This window comes from Macaca fascicularis, chromosome 7 (genome assembly GCF_037993035.2).
Source record: "Macaca fascicularis isolate 582-1 chromosome 7, T2T-MFA8v1.1".
Classification (NCBI taxonomy): domain Eukaryota; kingdom Metazoa; phylum Chordata; class Mammalia; order Primates; family Cercopithecidae; genus Macaca; species Macaca fascicularis.
The window spans coordinates 3,532,597-3,541,986 of record NC_088381.1 but is presented as its reverse complement, the minus strand read 5'-3'; the positions used below and the strand labels follow the sequence as shown (position 1 = coordinate 3,541,986).

The 9,390-nt window shown below is 40.7% G+C and overlaps 1 long non-coding RNA gene across 1 annotated transcript in view; it reads right to left on the bottom strand.

The window, feature by feature from the left end:
• Positions 1 to 9,390, bottom strand: part of LOC141407155 (uncharacterized) — an 86,566-nt gene that overhangs the window by 36,500 nt on the left and 40,676 nt on the right. The window lies entirely within an intron of this gene.

The following is a 9,390-nucleotide window of genomic DNA, read 5'->3' as shown; positions in this document are numbered from 1 at the left end:
ACAAATGGGGAAGGGTAAATTGACAAAGGAGGGAAAGTGGTAAAGGAGGGAAGTGGTAAAGTGTTGCCACCAGTATATGGTGATAAGTTACATATATATAATGTAATACTTAAGAGTAACAATTTTAAAAACTATACAAAGAAATGCACTCAAAAATACTGCATACAAGCAAAATTTAGTTCTAAAAAATGTTCAACAAAGCCACTGAAAGGCATGAAAAAGAGAAAGGAAAGAAAATAGGATATACTGAAAGCAAAAAATGCAGGAGTTAAGCCTTAAAATATGAAAAATTACATTAAATGTAAACGGTCTAAACATAGCAATTCAAAGAAGGAATCAGCAGACTATGCTAAAAAACAATTCAAATACATGCCATTTATAAGAAACTCCCTTCAAATACAACAATGTAGATAAGTTGAAATTAAAAGGATGGAAAAATGTTTATTGATGCGAGCATCAATCAAAAAAATTAGGAGTAGATAATATATTAATATCAAATAAAGTAGACTTCAGAAAAAAGAAAATTGCCAATGACAGAGAAGAATATTACATAATGATAAAATGAATGACTCCACTAGGAAGACAGAAGTCTTAAATGTGTATGCACCAAACAAGAGAGCTGAAAAACAGGTGAAGCAAAATGTGATAGAACTGAGAGGAGAAATGGACAAATCCCCACCTACATTTGTAAACTTGTGCATTACTTCTTCAACAACTGATAGAAAACTAGACAGAAAATCACCAAAGATATAGATGAACTCAACAAACTATAAACCAACAGAATCTAACCAACATTTATAGAACATTCCACTCAACAACAGCAGAATCACTCTTTTTAAGCATCCATTTTCATGGATATATGAGAGAAAAAGCCTCAGACAATTTAAAAGAATTTATTTCAAATATAGTATGTTCTCAGACCACAATAGAGTGAAACTAGAATTCAACAACAGAGATAATAAGAAAATCTTAAAATACCTAGAAACCAAATGACACACTCCTTAGTAGTCTGTGGGTTGAAGAGGCAGTCAGCAGAGAAATTTAAAAAACAAATTAAACTGAATGAAAAATAAACACATAATATCAAATTTGTAGAACACAACTATAGCAGCATTATGAAGGAAATTTATAGAACGGAATTCATTCCTTTTCAAAGGAAAAATCTCAAATCAATAAACTTCCAGCTCAAGAAATCAGAAATAGAAGAGCAAAATAAGCCCAAAGTAAGCAGGAGTAAGGAAATGATAAGCATAACAGCAGAAATTAATAAGTTGAAAATAGAAAAATGAGAGAAAAATCAGTAAAACAAAAAACTGGTCCTTTGAAAAAGATCAATAAAATTTGCAAACATTTCTGCAAGAAGAAAGAAGAAAAAAGAAATAGCAAATACATAGCAAGACAGGAAAAAAGAAAGAGGATACACATTATTAATATCAGCAATAAAACAAGGGATATCAATTCAAACTCTGAAGACATTAAAAGATTTATAAGGCAATACTAGAAACAATTTAGATAAAATGAACAGTATAAAATAAGTTTTACAATTTAGATAAAATGAACAGTATAAAAGCACCACAACTCACTCAATATGAAATGGATCATTTGAATAGTCTTATCACTATTAAGGCAATTGAATTCATAATTTTAAAATTCTGCAAAAAGAAATCTGTAGGCCCACATGGTTTCATACCAGTTCTACACAATCTCTTTCAGGAAATCTATCAACTCAAACTAAAAGACCGGTATTACATTGCTATTAAAACCAAACAAACACAGTGCAAAAAGAAAACCATAGACCAATATCTGTCATGAATATACATACAAAAATCCTTTCACAGTTAGCAAATGTAATGCAATAGTATATAAAACAACTATATACCATGACCAAGAGGAATTTATTTTAGTGATGCAAGGCTGTGTGAATATTTGAAAATAACCATATTAATAAGCTAAAGAAGAATCACATGATTATATCAATTGATGCGGAAAAAGCATTTTACAAAATTTAGAACCCATTATTGACACAACCCTCAGAAACATACTGAATAGACAGGAACTTTCTCAGCTAATTAAAAAGCATCTACAAAAACCTTACAGCTATATCATACTTAATGCTGAAGATTGGATGCTTTATCCCTAAGATTGAGAGCAAGGCAAAGATTTCTACTCTTAACACTGCAAATCCATACAGAACTGGAAGATGTAGCCAGCCCAGTTAGGCAGGGGTAGGACATGCAAATCATACATACTAGAAGGGGAGAAATAAAACTGTCCTATTTGCAGTGGATATTATCTACATAGTACATTTCCTGGAGTATACAAAAACTCCTAGACCTAATAAGTGAATTCCATAGAGTTACAGGCTACAAAATCAACACGCAGCGATCAAATGTATTTCTGTATACTAACAATAGACCCATGGAAGCCAAATTTAAAAATACAATACCATTAACAACAATTCAAAATTAAAATGGAGAAATACATAGTTTTAAATCTAGCAAAACATTTACAGGACTTGTGTGCTGAAAACTATAAAATGCCAGTGGAAGAAATGAAAACCAGATGGAAATAGTTCAGAGATCTGAAGACATAACATAGTAACAATGTCAATGGCTGGGCATAGTGGCATGTCCCTATAGTCCCAGCACTTTGGATAGCAGAGGCTGGGGGAATACTTGAGTCCAGGAGCTCCAGGCTGCAGTGAGCTATGATAGTGCTACTGCACTGCAGCCTGGGCAACACAGAGAGATCCTGTCATCTAAAAAAAAAAAAAAAAAAGCAGATGGCAAATAAACACATTAAAAGATGTTCAACGTCATTAGCCATTAGGGAAATGCAAATTAAGACTACAATAAGCTATCACTACACACCTATTAGAACAGCTAAAATAAAAAATAGTGACAATACCAAATGCTGCAGAGGAGGAACCGAATCTCTCATACCTTACTGGTGGGAATGTACACAATGCTACAGCTATGATGGAAAACATTTTGGCAGTTTATTAAACAGGTAAATGTACTCTTAGCAGCTAGGCGCGGTGGCTCAAGCCTATAATCCCAGCACTTTGGGAGGCTGAGGTGGGTGGATCATTTGAGGTCAGGAGTTCGAGACCAGCATGGCCAACATGGTAAAACCCCATCTCTACTAAAAATACCAAAAGTAGCCAGGCGGCACACACCTGCAATTCCAGCTACTGGGGAGGCTGAAGCAGGAGAATCGCTTGAATCTGTGCAGTGGAGGTTGCAGTGGGCCGAGATCGCGCCACTGCACTCCAGTCTCCAGTGAGACCATATCTCAAAAAAAAAATAATAATAATAATAATATGTATACAACACTTAGTGTACACCCATGGGCTTTTATCCCAGAGAAATGGAAACTTATGTGCGCACAAATTATGCACATAATTGTTCATGGCAGCATTATTTGTAAATAGCCAAAAACTGGATACACCAGAATGTCCCTTACAGGTGAGTGGCTGAACAAACCGAAGTAAATTCATACCATGGGTTACTACTCAGCAACAAAACAGAATGAACTACGGATACGACTGGGATGTATCCCAACGGCATTATGCTAAGTGAAAAACAGCCAATATCAAAAGGTCACACACTATACAATACTGTTTATATACCATTCTTGAAATTATAAAATTGCAGAGACGGGAAACAGATTGGTACTGAGGGCTAGCACAAAGGTATCTTTGTGGTCATGGAATAATTCTGTATTTTGAGTGTTGTGGTGGCTACACAAATCTAGATATGTGCTAAAATGACATAGAGCTATGCACTCACATTGTATCAATGTTAAATTCCTGGTTTTGATATTGCACTGTAATCATGTAAGATGTGACTGTAGAGGAGAAACTGGGTTAAGGATCCGTGAGACCTGGGTGCTGCCTTTGCAACTTCCTGTGAATATTTATTTCAAAAGTTAAAATATCAGTGGAAGATATATGTGCTGGTATTTTTGGACTTATTCTGTTCCATGGATCAATATGTTTATTCTTAAGGTCATTTTATAGTAAGCACTGAAATCAGGTAGTGTCATGAGTCAGTTACTAAAATACCTGCATTGGGTGTACGTTGAAACTCAGACTCAGAGAGGTAGATACCTTTTTTAAGGTCCGTCATCTGGAAAGGGCAAAATGTATTTAAGATGAGATTTTCCTAATTCCAAAGATCTTGTCCTCTTACTGGCGTTAATACCTGCATACACTGATCACAAATGTACAGAAGTGACCTTGTGCTCGGGTCTTTACTATTCAATGTGCGGTCCCAGATCCCACAACACAAACATCAGCTGGAAGCTTGTTAGCAGTGTCGACCCTCAGCTCCTCCCACACCCCCTGACGAACTGAATTAGAAGAGCTTCAGGTGATTCCATGTTAAAGTTTGAGAAGCACTAGGCTCCCTGCCCAATGTGTTGCTCCTAGCAATTCCATATTCACTGCTTAAGTCATTTGATCAGATTGTGAATATGAGATAGTTGATCTAAAACGACGAATGAAGGTAATTTTGAATACCAGATCTTGAAAAACATGAGACGGTTACAATTTTACATTTTTGCATACCTTTGTGAAAATCCTTGGCTAGGACTTAGGAGTCATAAAACAGTCTTGGTGAGAGTTTGTAGGGGTAGGTAAATAGGTGAGGCTTGGATATCACCCAGAACCTACCCCTGACAAGGGCAGGGCTGCTGTTTTATGGTTTCGACTTTTACATATTAAATTTTTCCATTTTACACATTAAATTTTTCCATTTGGTCTTGATTATTTCGGGCAAGAAATAAATTATAATTCAAATTGTTTACTGCCTCTAAGTAATGTGTCATTTCTGTCTGGCTCCTTTGAAGATTTTTATCTTTAGTTTTCACAAGTTTAATGATGTTGTGTCTTGGTATGGACTTTGGGTTTATTTTATTTGGGATTCAAGCTTCTTGAATCTGTAGGCATGGTGGACTGACAAATGCAGTCCTCTCCTCAAAAAAAGATACCCATGGAACCTGTGGACATTACCTTATATGAAAAAAAAAAAAGGGTCTTTGGGGTAGACATGGTGGCTCATGCCTGTAATCCCAGCACTGGGAAGCTGAGGTGGGAGGATTGTTTGAGCCCAGGAATTTGAGAACAGCCTGGACAACACAGTGAGACTCCATTTCTACAAAATAAAAAAACTTTAAAAATTAGCCAGGCATGGTAGTGTGAACCTGTAGTCCCAGGTGTATGGGGGGCTGAGGCGGGAGGATCGTTTGAGCCTGGGAGATCAAGGCTGCATCGAGCACCACTCACTCCAGCCTGGTGACAGAGTAAGACCCTGTCGCCAAAAAAGGGTGGGGGTGGGGAGTCTTCCAGATGCAATAGTTAAGAATCTTGAGATAAAGGGGCAATCTTAGATTATCTCAGGTGGGCCCTAAATACTACCACAGGGATCTTTGTGAAGAAAAGAAGAAAAAATTGCCACACAGAGAAAACACAGAAAAGAGAAGGCAGTGTAACCACGGAGGCAGAGACTGGAGTGATGGAGCCACAAACTGGAGCGCCAACAGCCCGCAGCTGGAAGAGGCCAGTCATGGAGTCTTCCCTGGAGCTCTCAGAGCCTGCGGACACCTTGATTTTGGTCCAGTGATTTTTTTATTTCTGACTTCAGGCTTCCAGAACTGTGAGAGAACACATTTCTGCTCTTTTAAAACAAGAGATTTGCGGTGATTTATTATGGCAGCACAGGAAACTCATGCAGCACCTTTATATTTTTTACCAAATTCGAGAAATTTTCAGACATGATTTCTTCTGATGCTTTCCAGTTGCACCCTCTCTTCCCTCTTTTTCTTTAACTTTAGTGATTTGAATCTTAGCTCTTTTTATTTCTTACTTTTATTTTTATTAAGATAGAGTCACGCTCTTGTCGCCTAGGCTGGAGTGCAGTAGCGTGCGGCTCACTGCAACCTCCGCCTCCAGGGTTCAAGCCATCATCCTGCCCCAGTCTCCCAAGTAGCTGGGATTACAGGCGTGCGCCACCGTGCCCAGCTAATTTTTTTGTATTTTTGTAGAGACAGGGTTTCACCATGTTGATCAGGCTGGTCTTGAACTCCTGACCTCAGGTGATCCGCCTGCCTCGGCCTCCCAATGTGCTGGGATTACAGGCGTGAGCCACCAGGCCCGGCCCTAATCTTAGCTCTTTTTATTGTCTTACAGTTCCCTGAACCTCTGTTAATTTTTTTTTTAGTCTGTTTTCTTTCTGTTATTCAGATTGGGTTAATGCCACTGAGTTGTCCTCGTTTATTGTTTCTATTCTCTCTGTCTCCACTCTATTATTAAGTGTTTCCAGTTTGTTTTTCATTTCAGTTATTTTATTTTGCAGTTCTGTAATCTGCATCTGGTTCTTTTAAAAATAATTTCTATTTCTTTGCTGCATTTTTCTATTTTTTCAGTTTGTTTCAAGAGAATTTTGACCACGTGTGGAGGCATTTTTATGATGCCTGCTTTAAAGTTCTTGTCAGAACATTCCAAAAACTGATGTCGCCTTTTCTCATTCAAACTGTGGTCTCCTGGATCTCGGCTTTTGTGGGGTTTTCAGCTCCATCCTAGCCTTTGTGGATATTATGCTATGAGCCTCTGCATCCTATCCAATCATCTTCTTTTAGCCGGCAGTCCCCCTGGAGGTAGCACAAGGGCCAGGTGGGTGACTGTGTCCATCTTCTCATTGAGCCCTGCCAGTACCAGTGTGAACACTGAGCAAGCTGAGTTCACACCGCCTCCCTGCACTGCAGGAATAAAGGTTCAGCCTTCCTTCGTTGTTGGCCCCTTCTGGGTAGAAGCTGGGCACTAATTCACACCACCTCATTGCCTACAAGGTTCAGGAGCTCAGCTCAGCTCTTTGCTGGGCTCTGTTGATCCCAGGGAGTGAGAAGCAGAGGGCTGACTTTCGTCATGGGCGTAGAGGCTCAGCTCACCCTGGATCCCTGACTCTACCATGGCAGGGAGACCTGTGTGTCTCACCTGTGTCCCCAGGCAGAGGGTGCACTGTGAGCTCCCTGCTCAACCCCACCGCAGCAGGCCACCACCTGCTCTGTGGCAGAGGAGGCAGGTGGAAATCAGCACCCTGCCAGGCCACTGACATGGATAGGAGTGGTTATTTTTTTATTATTACTTTTTTTTCCCTGACATCCAGCTGGAGTAGGGCTGGCATTGCCAACAGATTTTCTGTCCTTAGCCCAGCTCTCCTGGCCCGAGGCTTAGCATGCCAGCCTGCCTGGGGCCTTCTGAGTCTGTGCCCGCGGCGGTCTGGCGGGAGGCTCTGTGGCTGCTCTGTGGGATACTGGGATGCAACCCCACATGTGGTTTCCCACATTCCTAGGCCGCGGCCCCTTGCTCCTCCCACCTGTCGGTCTCCCCAAGTGCGTTTGTTGTGTTGTATCAGGGGGTTTTTAGTCTTGAGAGGAGGTCCTGGAGGAGCGGGGCTGCTCCATCTTGGTGGAGCTACAAGTCATCATGCAGTGGTGATTTTGTACTATTTTACTGGGTGAAGGGTTCTCATAAAAACCTGAAAACGACTCAAAAATTCCTTCTGGGACTGAAATTCTCAGTCTTTGTCATTTCGACTAGGTGAGACTCAAATCCTGTCCCATTCATTGCATTCCTAAGGCTGTTGGTCTTTAGGTTGCTACCCAAGAGAGGCAGGGAATGGTTTACCGTTGAATGTGGACACCCAGCCACCTGGCTTCCCCTCCTGACTCAAACACTTGAACAGTCAACTTGGCCTGTCTTTGCCTCAGTCTGCTCATCTGTAGACAGGGGATAGTAACAGTGTTAGAAAGTGCCTGGCAGAGAGTAAACACTATATCTTGCTATTATCATCATTCCCTGGCTTTGCAAATATTATACCCATGAATTCCCTCCTCCTACGGAATTCTCTCTTTTAATCTCACGTATTTTCTCACTCAGACTCTTTTCTATCTAAATTAACATGAATTTTGAACTGGGAAGGTTCAGGTACAGAAAGGCATGGGATGAAGGACCTTCAGCTCTGTGTGGGGCGCAGGAGATCTGAAGAACAGCCTGAAGAAGGATGTGGATGACCAGTCACCGCCTTTGTCCACCTGAGTGTTTTTAGAGAACAAGGGATTGCATGAAGAAACTGGATACAAACAATTATGTGTGAGTCTGGGTTCAAATAATAGTTTCCTAATAGATCTTCAAAAATACCGTTCAACTTTCATGTCCACTCAGCCAAATCAGGCCTTCGGAAGTGAGCGAGAGTTCATCCTTTCCCAGCGGGTGCAGGTAGAAAGAACAGCGTTCAGAGGGTCCAGGTATTCCCTCCGGCTGCTGTGTCGTGAGTAATCCACAGGGAGCTTTTGGCTCCCTGCATTTGCTCAGCTCTTTTAAAAGTGTTAAAAATAAAGCATTTACATCATTATTTTATACACTTATTATAGGATTATTCATCTTAGACCAAAGTCTCATTCTAGTATTTTTGATTATAGGCAAGGCAATGGTCCAGATACTTTCTAAAGCAAAATTGCTTTCTGTATATATTGAAGAAAACCAATGGGAAGAAGATGTCTAAAGCAAGCATGCGTGAAGGCCTAGGGCTTTTTGTGTCAGTATAAACAAAATGCAGCAGGCCATTTCCATGAGTTTCTTTTTGCCATATGGATGAAAGACTAGAAATGACAACAAATTACATTGTTCTTTGTGGGGGGAGGAGTAAACATTAGGATGAAAGTCACTTCCAGAAGCTACTAGGTAGGCATGAGGTTGCAGGGGAGGCTACGCAGTCTTCCTTCCATATTCATGATTTTATCCCACTGCCCCTGCCAGACCTCTTATCATAGCTATAAACATTTCTATAGCTATGAGCATATTTTCATTTGCATGACCTTCACTTATTTCTGCAAAGTCTGTAGCTAAAAGGCTGGGACACATACGTCACCTGCTGCTCCAGCCCACCTCCCACGAGATCAGCCCTTATGCATCTCCATCCTGTCTGTTGGAGGCCGCAGCGCTCATCCTCAGCCCCAGGTGTGCAACAAAAAGGAGCTTCTCCTAACTCCTAATTGCATGGGAAGGCTGCAGATATTCCCTGGTTTTACTTGCCTAACCTTTAGGTATGTGTTGTATGAAACCACGTCTTTCCCATACTGATTTTTCATGAGGAGGGACATCATTCTGACAGGGATGTAAAAAGCAACAAAATGTTCCTCCTTCACTAACATAGAACCTCCTGCTCTAGGCCACACACAGGGGTACAGAGATGAATGGCGTGGTCAGGCATGCACAGTGCGAGGGGCTGCAGGCCTGCATTTGGAATGTCTCATCACAGCCTCCAGTTGTCCCAGTAGCATGCACAGGGGGCATGGGTGAGTCTGGATGGGCCATTGAAGACTTCTCTA